Below are 15,059 nucleotides of genomic sequence, written 5' to 3' on the forward strand. Positions count from 1 at the left end.
ATGTGCCGGTGCTTGCTAGTGCCGTGGGAGAGGTATTAGAGCCGGCGGGGGGCGTAAATCAGGTATGTGATGACAGGGGGCTGGGAGGCCAAGTATTCTAACAAAAGAGCGCACCTACGGGTGGGCGGATCGGTGGGCGTGGCGGGGGCGGGGCGGGGCGGGGCGGCGCCGTGATGTGAAGGCGGTAGTTGAAAGTTCTCCTTGTTCGTTCATTGATTGAAGTTTGAAACCTGAGAGAAAATACATTCAATCGAGGTGCCGATCGTGTTGTTAACGACATGTGAGTCTTAAAAGCAAAGTCTAGACACGCATGCGTTATGTTCATTTATTGCTTTTAGACTGAAACCGTAGAATTAATCATCCGCTTTTCCCACAGGAAAAGCGAGTTAACAGATTTTCAAACTGGAAGTGAGATTGATTTAAAACACATTTGTCTTAGAAATCTTGGGTTAAGTTTTGAATTACTTCATGTTGACTGTGAGGCAATTTTATTTAAAGTTGCGGCGCATACTTGGTTAAATAATTGAGGGGCGCTAAGGGAATCAACGGTGTTAGAAATGAAAGCCAGGAGGAATGACGCAGAAATAAACAATAGACTATAAACAAATAAACAACAGAAATTAAAAAACGAAGTAATCCACAAACCACAAAAAGTTGCGGTCAAGCAAAAAGTAGGACGTTACCCTTTTAAAAAGCGAAATAAGTATTAACTACTCTTAGCGTTTTATTTATATGTAACTCTTTTAAAATATGGTTATTGTTATAAATTGTTCGCATTGCCGTGGCCAGATTTATTTATTTATTTATTTGGCTGTGAAAACGACTTTAAATGCCAGAATTTGATTCTGAGTGAAATGCTTTGAATATACAACGCAGCCTTTGTGCGCATACAGCGTCACCTAGGCACACAGCAAACTGATCTTCCCGTATGAGGGTAGCGGCCAGTGGTTAGGCAGCTTGAGACCAAGATACAACATGTTCACCTCAGCCATTATCCTGGTCAAGTCAGGTCCTGGGTAATTGCTGAATGTTGCGTCAGGATATTGGGTGGGGTGAGACAATGGGTGAAAGATTAAGAAGCTTGGATGTGCGCTTGTGAAAAGTAAGTGCTGTGAGCAGCATTGTCCAAATCTGTACCCCGCGAGTTCAAATTGCAGGCGGGAAGCTTCTGCGCTGTCGTATCTTATAATGGGCCACTATGGTTGGTGTGATGTGCATTTTCAAAGAGTAACACATCCACTTGGGTGGCAGGTACTGTGGTGGACGGATTCTAGGCTCAATTGTTGCTTCTCCATTGCCCAGCCGTGCCAGAATGTACCGTGACGCTCTGTTTTTATCGCCATTTTTTTGTGTGACAGCCCGTGACAAACGAAGATGGATTTGGCCCTGCTCCATTCTTGGTCCCATCAGGACTACACACTGCCCTCAGCTGGGTCATCTTGATTCTGTGTTGGCCCATGATTGATTAAACACTGTGTCATCATGTAGTTGATGAGTGTTGTAAATAAATGTTTTACACAATCCTGTTTGGAGGCTATGTGCTTTTTTAGGCTAATTTAAATCAGACGAAGTAGCTGTGCATTTTCGCATATTGATACGGTTAAGTTTTGTTTCTTTTGGGTGTTATTTGAATGCTGTGCCATGAGATTAGGTAGCATTACAAAATATTGTGATTTTTAATTAGTCAAGCCTTATAATTAATTTAACCTCCATAATTTTATAGACAGCCCAGATACCAATTTTATTTTTAATGGGAAAAAATAAACCCTAGCGCTGCCTTGTTCTTGCTTGTCATGATAATGGAAACCTTCTGATGGACCATCTTCCAGTATTACTGGGACCGATATCCTGGAGAGGAGCCCAGTCTGAATCAGGGATCTCTGGTCCTGGGTAACTTTTTCTAATCTGGTTTTCCACCCACCTTCACTCATATGGGCTGATTTGATATAATTAATTCCAAGTGACTTAAGCATCATTCACTACCAGAAGTTATTAGACCTTTTCACCATTATAAACAAGATCACTCATGTTACCAAAAAGCTACTGTACCGGACTGTTGCTCACTGGTTATGTCAGCCCCAGACACTATCTGTATTTTAAGTTGTACCCTATATGGACAAAAGGATTGGAACACCTATGGCCTGTACTACGAAGCGGGGTTACTGGCTTATCGGGGTAACTTGTCGGACTTAAGGTAGACTGGGCAAACTGTAAGTGAATGAATATGGAAGTCCATTTAAACTGTGGTACCTTAAATCCGACAAGTTACCCCGATAAGCCAGTACAGGCCACTGGCCATTACACCCACAGGAAGTTTTCTGACATCCCATTCTAAATCCATAGGCTGTTGTGGCACAGCATGGTACAGGCAGGAAGAGGGTGACGATCCACTTGCGGCTCCAAGATAAAAAGGGGCTTATTGAAGAAACAGAACACACCGCAAAACAAGAGGAGCGCGAGGGGTCAAAACAAACAAAACAAGGATTAACAAACTAAAGAATCAATAACTTAACTAGGAAGCAGGACTAGGGGACCAAGCTGACTGAGACACACACAGTGGTCCAAGGACAATGAATTAAGGTAAGAACTTAAATGTACAAACCAGACTGCGCTAACGAGGACGCAGGAGTGACGTATTAACCTACCTACCAATCAAACAGAACACAATACAGGCAACAGGTGAAACTAATGAACAGGGAGCAGTCACAGAACTAGGAAGGTCAGCCAACTAGGAAACACGAATCAAACATTGGAAATACAAGACTGATGCAAGTACAAAAATCCAAAACCTAACATGAGGAGGGTGGGCCATGGATGGCAGAGCAACGACAAAAAGTAAACGCTAGGAAAAACTAAAACTATAAACACTGAGGACAAAAGTCAAAGAAAATAAGGGAACAGGCAAGGCTGGGCGATCCCCAGGTTTGCAGACTGAGCTGCACACAGCCCACGACGCTGTGTGGCGGTCTGGGGAACAGGGAAAACACACTATGGAAGACTAGGAACTAAGATAGAGAGGAGAAATGGCGGAATGGCCAGTAATGCCTGCTGGCTAAATGTGCAATGGTCACAGAAGGTGAGGTGGGATGGTGCAGACTCTGACATAGGCATCAGAATGCAGTTAGTAACTGAAGTACAAAAATTATTCCATCTGCTCATTTCTTGTTTGGCTACTTCTATCTTTTTTTCTGCACTTCCATGTAACTTCCATGTTAGCGCCAGTGCTTGTGGTTGACCAATCAGCAAGCTGTTGCTCGTTTGAACGAAAAGCACCTAGTCTGGAGTAGGTACCAGAACTGCCTCCAAGGAACTTGAGTCAGCCTGAGTTTCTGTGGGTTGAACACGACAAAAGGTCCTGGATCTGGACAAAGGTTCTGATTCCACAAAAAGGTTCCTGCAGTATGAAAATGCCTTTTATGGACCTTGTTTTGTGCACAGGGGCACAGTCATGCTGGAACAGAAAAGGGCCTTCCCCAAACTGTTCCCACAAATTTGGAAGCGTAGAATTGTCCAAAATGTCTCGTTGTGCTGAAGCATTCAGAGTTCCCTTCACTGGAATTATGGGGTCTAGCCCAACCCCTGAAAAACAACCCCATACCATTATCCCTCCTCCACCAAATATTACAGTTGGCACAATGCAGTCAGGCAGGTAAAGTTCTCTTTGCATCCACCAAACCCAGACTCATCTATTAGGCTGCCAGATAGGGATGTGAGGCTTGCATGTAGCTGCTCGGCCATGGAAGCCCATTCTATGAAGCTCCCGGTGCACAGTTTTTGTGCTGTGGTTAATAGAATAGAATAGAATAGCCACTTTTATTGTCATTCAGAATAGTGCACATCAGAACGAAATTTTGTTGTATTTTTTTGCTCACCATCGGCCTGGCAGAGTGTGTTAAAAAAAAAAAGATTATAAATAGAAAAACAGAATATAATTGGAACTAACATACAGATATATTAACCGAAGTATAGCAGCAAAAAACCAGCGTACATCACCATGCCATTGGAAGTTTGGGACTTTGGCGCCTGTTAAGCACTATGTGCTTCAACACTCTGTTACTTTACGTGGCCTGACACATCGGGACCGAGTCTGTTGTTCCAAAACGCTTCGTCATAATACCACTTATAGTTGACTGTAGAATATCTACTAAGGATCAGATTTTGCAAACTGACTTATTGCAAAGGCGGCATCCTATGACGGTACCACTGTTGAATTCACTGAGCTCTAAAGAAACGACCCATTCATTTACAAATGTTTGTAAACCTGACTGAATGGTTCGGTGCTTGATTCTATACACCAGTGGCAATGGGTCTGAATGAAACACCTGAATTCAATGATTGAGAGGTGTGTCCCAATACTTTGGTCCATATAGTCTGCATATATCTACAGTTTATAGTTTTATAGTATTTACAGTAATTTCATGCTGTCTTTCATGCACATTACTTTGCACTTGTGCTACTACAGTACTACCTCAACTGGCAAATAAAAAATTACAGTGACTTTTTATTGATTAGCATTCCTACTATTTTACTTATTATTATTATTATTAATTTTGTTACTGTCATTTTTCTTATGATTATTTTGCATAGTGGTCATTTTGTATGTGTTTGCTACTAGATGCCTAAATTTCCCTCAGGATCGATAAATCAAATACGATCAATCTGTCTGTCTGTCTATTTGTCTGTCTGTGTGTGTCTTTGTGGCAAAATCCCACCCTTGGTGGATTAAATGTAGACCTCCATACATGAATAGGGCAACCATGAAAGTACAGACTCAGCATACCTAAGGTACATAGAGACCATCGGTGGATTAAATGTAGACCTCTGTTCATGAACAGGGCAGCCATGAAAGTACAGACTCAGCATACTTAGGGTACATAGAGACCCTCGGTGGATTAAATGTAGACCTCTGTACATGAATAGGGCAGCATGAAAGTACAGACTCAGCATGTTTATTTTTAGATTATTTTTGTTTGGCTGCTTCAGGACAAGGACACCATACGAGCCACAATGCAGGTGCTGCCCAGAAATGGGGCAGAATTCTGCTGACTGCGACGGTCTGCGCAGGGCTCGCCTCTCCCAAAGCCCAGCTCCGTGTGGAGGCTTTCAGCTGCGACGCAGGTAAAGTGCAGCTGCAGCAGTCGCTAATGCAAATGCACTGCGGCGCTCTGCGCTCAGGTTAATAGAGAAGCAATGTCGTTTGTTCATAACTGTCAGTGTTTTATGCATTTTTAACCACTTACCAGAGACAACATCCCTGCTACCAACTGGGCACTTGTATCTTTTTGCAAACGTTAGTTGAATTTCAATTATGTTATGAAATTAAGCATTTTTTTGGGTTTTGGCGTGAATCTTATATGAGCGGTCACAGAACAATTGAATCTTGTCGCCCCCGGATATTCCCAGTAATAAAATAACTAAAATATCACACACAATACCATCTTTAAAAAGCTCTCATTCATTCCAACCTGGCAGCAAGACAATCTCATAGACACTTAACCAAATGGACGCATAAATACTTTTGTTTTGCTTGTGTAAATAAAGTTCTCAAACAAATACTTATTTTTCCTGATTTGTCAGATAAATTCTTACCACCAACACTGCACAACCTAAAATAATTCGTTTTTAAATAAAAGTTACAGCATCCTTATGAAAGCAATTATATCTCTGCATAAAATCACTATATGCGCTTACGATTTTGTGCTTTGAATTATTTTGAGTTTATTTTTTAATTTCGTGTCGTTCTGCACGGCAAATTGATTTTTTCCCTCATGTTATTTGTTTGGTAAAAACGAGCATACTACTTTGTGTGCTTGAGATAACTGGCTCGCAGACATGCAGACCACTGTAATGTTTTTTCAGTGGGAGTGAGGTATTTGTGCAGCCTTCGGAGAAGCAGGTCGAGGGCGCCCCCCCGGAGGCCTCTGAAATATCGCTGCACTCGTTCCGGAGCCTGAACTTCACCTGCTCACCATTAATGCGGTTTCTGGGTTCGTCCGAGGCGGGAGATTGCTGTAAGTTACCCAGATTGGGCTCGGAGATACAGACCGGGATCTCCGGCCTAACGTGCTGTCTGCCAAATCACTTCACAGTTTGATGACCTGCCATTGACTGCTATATTCAGATTGGTCGTTAAAGGAGAAGGTTGGGCCACCTTATATATGGATATATTTATATCTATTTCCCGTTCATGCTTGGATGCCATGTGACAAACAAATGCATGACTTGCGAGGTCAGGAGAATGGTGAGGAGATATGGCGTTACCGTGCGAAATGGTTGCCCCCCCCCCCCCCCCCCCCCCACAGTGACAATGTTTTGCAACATCTATCTCATTTCAGCACTGGTGGCTGGAGTTTCCTCCTAATGGCTCATCCCTCTCACCCCTTTGCCAAGATCCCCCTACAGTATTCCCTGCCAATAGTTTCACCATTTCTCTCTCTCTCTCTCTTTCGCCTCGCACGCGGGCCTGATACCGGCCATGGCCGTAAAGGTTTGGTTTGCGCAAGGCCCGTCAAAGCTCCGAGGAGTGATGGCAGCCAGGCCGGGGCTACACCCGGCCCCCCCGGCAAAGCTCCCCCGCTCAGCGGGTTTGCCGCGTGACACATCCGCACCTCAAACGACCGGCTCTTATCTCGTAGCTAAACTCCCACCCGTCGTTATCGCCAGTGTCCTTTCAAGTTGCGGACTCCTTGGATTCGTCCTTATCGATGGCTTTGTTCTGCTGGCCCGTGTGTGTTCAGCCAGGGAAGGGCAAGGCTATTTGGGGGGTCACTGAGTGCAGGGGGGAGCCGGTGGCTCTGAAAAAGGAATCCATTCCGGCTTGTTAGACATTCATTGTGTTGTTTAACATGTAATAGGTACTTAAACTCTATTGCTACGAGCACAACTGCGTTAACGGTTAAACATACCCCAGACAGCACTTGTGTGAGTCAACATTAATGCTGCAGTGTTTTATCTGCTTACACGGCACTTTATTCACGAGGAAATGTTTACTGGTAATAAATGGAGAAATCCAAGCTTGGTTCCTTATTCAGGGATACATTGCCCCTTCTTGCTTTGCCTGTTGGCCGTCGGAGGCCCCGTACCTTCCACGGAAGACACACTCACTGGCCCTTTCTTCTGCGTGCTGGCGGGACCCAGAACATGCCCCCCCGATGCCCCGATAGCGCTTTAGCGGAGGGGACCTATCGCGGGGTGTCACCGCTGGCACAAGGCATGATTAAATCGCCGTTCTGCCGACCTACGCCGGTACCAGTGGGGATTAACTGGAGCTCTTGGCGCGGAGGCCCTGGGGGGTGGGTGGGTGGGGGGGTTCGGCATAGCCTTGTCACTTGGCACACTCAGGCACCTAATGAGTCTAATGAACTTCTCGTGTGGAGCAGAGGCACGGTCACTGAGCTGTGGAAAAGCTGTGTCCGCTCCCTTAAACCCATTGTTAGCCTCCTGCCTTTAACAGACTCCTATAAAACCCATTCAGAACACAGGCGGCTGATATAGGGGGCTGCCTATGCTGCTCTAATTACACCTCATGGGTTCACAACTACATGATCAGGAAGAGTATAGTTTAATTATCCATCCGTCCATCAATCCATCCATCCGTCCTCCATAACACCACGTTCTTATCCAGTAAGGAGTTACCAGCAGCCTCCAGCCTACCCAGAAAGTAGAGGCATGAAGCAGGGAACACCCTGGAAAGGATGCCGGTCCAACGTTGGGTACATACACACACACAGGTTTGTAATTACTGTATATCTTTGTGGGGACTCTATGGGGAAAACTCTAATTCCAACATGACGAGCTTAACCCCTACCCAGCCCTAACCTTAACCATAAGTAACCAAACAATATGAGACTTTTGGCATTTCAAATTTTTTTGATTGTATTTATATCTTTGTGGGGACCTAAAAAATTGTCCCCACAACGTCAAAATAAGAAGTCTTTTTACTTTGTGGGGAACATTTGGTCCCCACAATGTAATACAAACATAATCCACACACACACACTATGGGAAATTTACAGTCACCAATTCACAGATTGTGAGAGGGATTCTGGAGCACCTACAGGAATGGTAAATGGACTGCATTTATATAGCGCTTTCAACTCTTATTAGTACCAAAGCGCTTTACAATTTATGCCTCACATTCACACTCACACACCGATGGTGGAGGCTGCCATGCAAGGCACCAACCTGCATACCGGGAGCAATTTGGGGTTCAGTGTCTTGCTCAAGGGGACAAGAGGAACCCGGGCTCGACCCTGCAACCCTCCAGTTGCCAAACAAGAGCCCTACCTCCTGCACCACCATGTACGCCCTCGCAGATAGGGAGAGGACCCCTTAGCCACCTACCTTCTGCAGCCCTAACCCCTTAGAGCCTACCTTTTGCAGTTCAAACCCTTTAGCGCCTACCTTTTGCAGTGCAAACCCCTTAGCGCCTACCTTCTGCAGTGCAAACCCCTTAGCGCCTACCTTCTGCAGCGCAAACCCCTTAGAGCCTACCTTCTGCAGTACTAACCCCTTAGAGCCTACCTTCTGCAGTGCAAACCCCTTAGAGCCTACCTTCTGCAGTGCAAACCCCTTAGCGCCTACCTTCTGCAGCGCAAACCCCTTAGCTGCCATGCCTCCCCACATAGTTAATCCTGCGTGTTCAATTTAAGAACCACAGACAGAAATTCCAAGTTAACAAACAGGTAGCATTTGATGGAGACACCAGGCCAGACTTTGTTGGGGATTAAATTGCATTCCTGTCACTTCCCCAAAACGTTAAGAGCAGTCTGTCCACAGCTCTGCATGGGTATCACTTAAAACTTCGGCAGGGGGGCAGGGGGGGGATCACACGTTTTTTTTGGCATATATTTATTTTTAATGTTTTTTTTTGCCAGGGCTGGCCCGAGACTAACCTCACTTTTGGCTTTTTGAAGCCGTTTGTTCAGGCCAAATGTTCCACCGTCCTGCCCATCAACGCCCCCCCACATGCTTCCACCCCCCCCACCTGCCACCCCCTTGTCCCCCTCCAGGCCACAACCGCCAGAATGGCACTGCACGTCTTAGTTTGAAGCACGGAGAGAGAGTAGTTTTCCAAACTTTGCAGCACCCTTCCTCTCATGTAACTAGAATTAAATGAGGTGTAAAAACTTCCTGCTACACTGATATTCTTCTGACTGTCAATCAGCATCCTGCTGGGCCTCTTTGCCCCTGGGCTTTATTAACCTGCCCAGCGGCCGGGCACTGCAACAATGGCGGCTACGTGTCCGGGTTCCAGATTTTGTCAGCGCGGACGGAGGGGTCCCAGGCGTCCTGCCGTCCACATGAAAGGAGGCTTCAGATGTCTGATCCGTCAAGCAGTAAACGCCAGAGAGTCCCGATCCCACCCACCCCCCGAACCCCCGGCCCGGGAAACGGCCACGGTGGACCCCGCCAATTGAGACGTCTCCCGCGGTCCCTCCGCGAGGAGGGGGGAGCGGGTGGGGATTCCCGAGCAAAGGCACAGCGGTGTGGTGGCTGCCCGCCCTGGGGCAGCGCCAGGCCAAGGGCGACAGCCTGCTGAGCGGGCAGTGTGCACGGTCTGAACTTGGCGTGTCGCTGGCCACGGCCGGGGGGGGATTTGTGCCTTTCTGTGCCAGGGTTGCCCGGCTACCAGCTGAAAAGGAGGCGTGTTATTTTTTGTTGTCAGATATTTCCAAAACCACATCAAAAATGTAGAGGTTTTGTCCTCTCTGAAGGCCTTGTTTGACTCTAGACACTCTGGTGTCAATTGACCCTCCCTTTGATGAAATGTGTGTGCGCCTGTGTGTGTGTGCATCTGTGTGTGTGTGCTGGTGCGTCTGTTTCCGCAGCTCTCATTATTTTACAGACCTGCAGCAACACTGCATGTCCAGTCTAAGCACCCGGACGGGTGTCGCTGCTGTTGCACGGCATCTAAAACACTTGCTTGAGCGCCGTTCCTCTGGAACGAAGCAGCCACTAAGCAGAGAGAATAATCACAGAGGAGTCCCCCCCCCCCCACATTGCTCATGTTTCTGTCACACTACGGTCACGGGGAAAACCGGAGACAGAAGCCTTGTGGAAGAAACTTCCACTTGTGGTCGTAGCCGCAGGTTATGTGTCATTTCGAAAATGAACGTGGGATGGAGAGAATGAGAGAGAAAATGAACTATTAAAAGAAAAAAAAAAGTGTGCCGGGTGGCAGAGCGCGGGCCGTGTGCGCTAATGTGCCCCATTAACCTAATTACGTTCAGTCGCTGCGCGGAGAACTCACGCCGTTTCGCATTTAATTGACTCGGCTTTTCTGCTATAGGGTGGCCGGCGGTAAACTGGGTTGATTTTGCGCTCGGCCGCTCAGCCGGCCGGGCCCCGCTGTTCGCCTGCTTTTCTGGGAAGCCGTTGAAAGGTTTCCATGTAAAAGGCGTCCCCCAGCTCCGGCGACAGGCCGAGCCCGGGACCCTCGACAGCGGCCCCTCAGATCCCGTGCCAAGCCATGTCACGTTCCCTGACGCGGCTGAAAGGTCCCGCCGCCTTGTCAGATTGTGCCGTCCTCCCGCAAATCAGCTTAGTGGCTTATTGTGCTGTCGACATCCAGGAGATACACAGATGCATCCGTAAATTAAACCGTAATTTGGCAGACCGCCGCCGCCCTCGCTGCCCCAGCCCCCGCCTCTGCTCTCGCCCCTCACCCGCAAATCCCGCCTCATCTTGTAGAGTAGCGCCTAAACAACACAAGGAATGTGAGTCTGGGTGGGGGGGCAGCCTGAACTGGGAGCTTAGAGGCATTGGGGTGAGTGTTTCTAACAGCAGTGCCCATAGGGGGCGCCCCCAGTACTGGCATATGGGGCCGAATTAGCACCCCCCCCCCCCCCGACATGAATTATCTGCTGGCTTCGGTGTCACAGGTGCTTCCACTGAACATCTGGATCCACCTCCAACTTCAGGATTTATAGGTGAGCAATGACCCACGAGTCTGGTCTTCTTGAACCTTTAGAATTTTTGCATCTCTCATGAAAGGTGAAATTGACAAGATCGTCGCGATGGCTGAATCCCCGTCCGCACCCTGCTGCGAAGTGCCAGTTATGCAGGACGAAAACACTCGCGTCATCGCGGAATTGTCTGAAAAGTTCTGTGTTTTCCCAAAAGAATAACAACAATAGGTCTACTGGCTGGAAAAGGAACATTTAATGAATAAAACATGATGCTCCATTACTGCCAAGTATAAACTGCGGAGTATGAAATGCTGGTAACTGGGATGTGTGGTTTACATTATCATTTTGTTGGAACGGATAATTTGAGATGAGTGCAGTATCAGTGGCTGCTGTAATCTGGCACTCATTCCGAGCAGCTAGCTGTGGGTGCTGGGCTTTCCCCGGTTCGGGAAAGGCTCTGGTGGAGGTCCATGCAGACCCAACTACATCTGCCACCTCTGTCTTCTCCATCCTGTCCCGGATTCTTGTTGTCAACAGCATTAGTCAGCCGAGGTTTAGCTCTTGATTCCACAGTAAAAATGGAGATTTTGGTGTCAGATGTGGCTGTGTTCCTTAGAGGAAGGCAGGACGGCGGTAGGTCCTGTCCCCAAAATGATGGAAAATGAAGGGGGGAGTAATGGGGGGTTGGGGGGGGGGGGTGCTGCTGTTTTAAGAGTCTTTAAAATGCAAATGAGTATTAAAATATAGTTGAAGTTTGACTTAAACTAAATATCTTTACAGCCATCAATAATATAAATAATTTATGACTCAATAAATAGGCAGCAGAAGTGTTATTTTAAATCATTGGTAACACTTTATTTTAGGCCATGTTTTTAGTGATTTATAAACACATTCATAATGCATTATAATGCATTCATAAAGCACTATAAACATGGCTTTAGATATTTATAAAAAAGGCGTAACATATTATAGCCATGTGCATTATATTATAGCCATGTTTATCATGTATTATGCCTCATGAAGCTCTCATCTATAATGAACTATAGATACAATGCAGTACACAACATCCTTAATGCTTAAACTGACCATTATAATGCATTATGAAGGTATCTTAGCCAGTGAACCACTGATGTGTCTTTTCTGGGTAGAACCCCAAGGTACAGTGGACCAGTCAGGCGATGGATCCAAAGGAGATACCTGTAAGTAAATGAAGATTAAACAGCACACTATGGAAAGTGAGGCTGATTTGGGAAGGGGGATTAAAATGGGCATCATTCTAATGCCACTTTTCCACTACCACCAAGAACCAAGCTGTACCACATACTGACAGTTTTCTATTGTAAATTATGTGACTTGTACTGTGAGCTGTACCAGCACTGATGTAATCCTGCTTACTAGTCCTGCTACTGATCTGCGTCAACCTGCATGGATTATCTGAAGGAAAAAGGGCTTATTCTCTATATTATTCATTATTAGCTGCATCGCACATCACGATGTATTGATGTTTACCGATTTACCGAGCCGACCCTTCTGCAGTGGAAAACCAAAGCCAACTGGAATCACACTGTAGCTAGTCTCTCTTCGCAGTACAGCTCCAGTACGGCTCGGTCCCTGTGTGCCAGTGGAAAAGTGCCATAACTCTGGGGAAGCATGGAAAGCAGGTACAGCAGTGAGAACCTGGCATATGGCCCGTATGACAGGGTGGCAGGGAGGCGGTTCTTTGTAACAGAGAACCAAAGGGAGAACCAAAGGGACAGCCTGTGTGGCTCAGTGGCTCAGGATGCCGTAGCTATCATTAGATGGTCACTGGTTCAAATGTCGGGGTCGGCAGTGTGTTGGGGCTTCAAGCTAAGTGCTTAACCCCCCAGTTCCCCTTTTGAATAAATAAATGAAATGTTAAAGCCTGCCAGATGGAATGACGTCCAACCATGACGTAGAAAAAGATGTGTGCTCAAATGGAGCTGAGAGCTTCCTTGGTGAAATTCCATGTGCCTTGTATCCCAGTGCCGCCCCTAGCTCAGGAAACGCCACCTAGACGGTGATTCACAGTGGGATGGTATTGTGGGGCTGCACCCCTCCAGGATGGAGAGGTAGGGACATGTTACCCGGTAGCTTCCCTTGTGGTGAACAGCTAAACCTTAAGGAAAAATGCACCATTCAGCAGGAGGACGATTCACAGCATCGAGTGAACAGCTAAGAAACTAAAAAAGGTGAATGGGGGAGCATCACTCCCACTGAGTTGGCAAAGCTGGTACGCCATAGGCTGCCAGTGAAGCCATGTTTCACTTTTCCATTTTCTTCATGTCATAAGTTGGTGTCCCTGTTCTGTGGGTGTAGAGTCTTCATGTTCACTCCATGTTGCGTGAGCATCCTCCCAAAGTCCAGCAACACGCCCTGGTGCTTCCAACATGCCCCTTTGTGTGTCGTTAGATAGGTGTCGGTCCTGTGATGGACTGGCATCCACTCCAGGGTGTGTTCTCGGCTTTCTGGGTTGGGCTGGATCATTGTTTGGAAGATGGATGTTATTAGTTAACTTCTTCAGTTCGAGCTTCTCCATTTCCAATAACAATACTGAATTTCACCAACATCTAGGCACCGTCCACAATAATCCTTACACATGCCTATTTGTGATCCTTGTACATCAACCGCTCTACAGGTCTTCTGAAGGGAACAGGTCCCAAACGTGCAGGTGGATGAAAACAGTCCACGGACGGAAGTTCACAAGCAGGCCTGGTAGGACTGTCTGAGGAGCTGAAGAGTCCAGACGACTTCTCTCGTGGAGCTGGAGTGGCTTATGATGATCTGAATGGGCCGCTTTCATTATACTCCATTGTCATGGAAATGCATTCCAGAATTTTCTTCATAATGATGCTGTAATACAATTCCATGCCTGCCAGTGCCCCCTTTCATGTCCTTCTCATTCTGTGCTGGTGGCTTTCCCAGTGGTTCATAGCTACGCTAACTATGCTGCTTACGCTGGAGGTAATTGGCCCTACCGCTCCTGTTTCCTAAGCATCCCATTTTTTTGTGGGGGGGGGGGTGGTGTTCCTATGTAGCCACTTAAAACTGGTATGTCTCCCTCTGATGCAATCCAGAGCCCAACATAGAAGCAATGGAATCCTTTATGTCATTAAAATGTACTATACATATTATTGTACTATATATTTGATGCAATTATTATATGAAACGGCCTGCAGTTTCTGGGATGCAACAGCAATCTGCAAATAGACACCTGGGGTTTTGTGAGCTGGATCTGTTGCACCATTTCATTCAGGTAATTAGCATTCTAGGATGTAGCCTGAATGCGTCGTGTTCCCATGTATCAGTCCCAGGGAGTGATCTGAAAGTCCAGCGGTTTCACTGCAAGATCCACAAGCATATACAAATGGCAATTAAGGAGCCTCAATTTACAATAAAAATTTGGTCCAATATGAGAGAAATGGTTGTGATTGGATTTTGGTTTTGACTTGAACAAACTGAAGGACTATTTTGACGTAAAATGTGCTTTATTCGTCTTAAGTATTCACATGTTACATTTATCTCAAAGAAAAATTATGCTGAGAACTTGCAGAAGATCTTGATTACTTTGACTGTTTGATTGATATAAGATCTTTTATTATCAATGCGGGAAATTGTTACATGGCGGGTGGTGTCAAAAACTCCTTTCACTACTGTAAGGCTCAGTACAGCAGGTGGTGTCAAAAACTCCTTTCACAACTGTAAGGCTCAGTACAGCGGGTGGTGTCAAAAACTCCTTTCACTACTGTAAGGCTCAGTACAGCGGGTGGTGTCAAAAACTCCTTTCACTACTGTAAGGCTCAGTACAGCGGGTGGTGTCAAAAACTCCTTTCACTACTGTAAGGCTCAGTACAGCGGGTGGTGTCAAAAACTCCTTCCACTATTGTAAGGCTCAGTACACCGGATGGTGTTTACTCCCTAACAAACTCCATATAAATATTTAGAAAAATAGAAAGTCCAAGCAAATATATTTGAAAAATATGGCTGCGCGGTGAGTGTTTCCTGCCAACTTCAGTTTTATCTAGTTTACATTCTTAATCTTTTTTTTTTGATGTGGCTCTGGAGGCATTAAGATCAGAACCGTCCACATGTGGCACCCATATTACAAGTCCCTTTCATTGACAGGCAAAT

At 46.2% G+C, this 15,059-nt stretch overlaps 1 long non-coding RNA gene across 1 annotated transcript; it reads left to right on the plus strand.

Annotated features, from left to right (window-relative positions):
• The first annotated feature begins 454 nt into the window (after positions 1–454).
• On the plus strand, positions 455–1,521 carry LOC111856307 (uncharacterized). The gene is made up of 2 exons (XR_002841097.2): positions 455–1,102; positions 1,359–1,521. It is a non-coding gene; the product is annotated as an uncharacterized lncRNA (long non-coding RNA).
• Positions 1,522–15,059: the final 13,538 nt, after the last annotated feature.

The sequence above is a fragment of the Paramormyrops kingsleyae genome, chromosome 19, assembly GCF_048594095.1.
Source record: "Paramormyrops kingsleyae isolate MSU_618 chromosome 19, PKINGS_0.4, whole genome shotgun sequence".
Classification (NCBI taxonomy): Eukaryota; Metazoa; Chordata; class Actinopteri; order Osteoglossiformes; family Mormyridae; genus Paramormyrops; species Paramormyrops kingsleyae.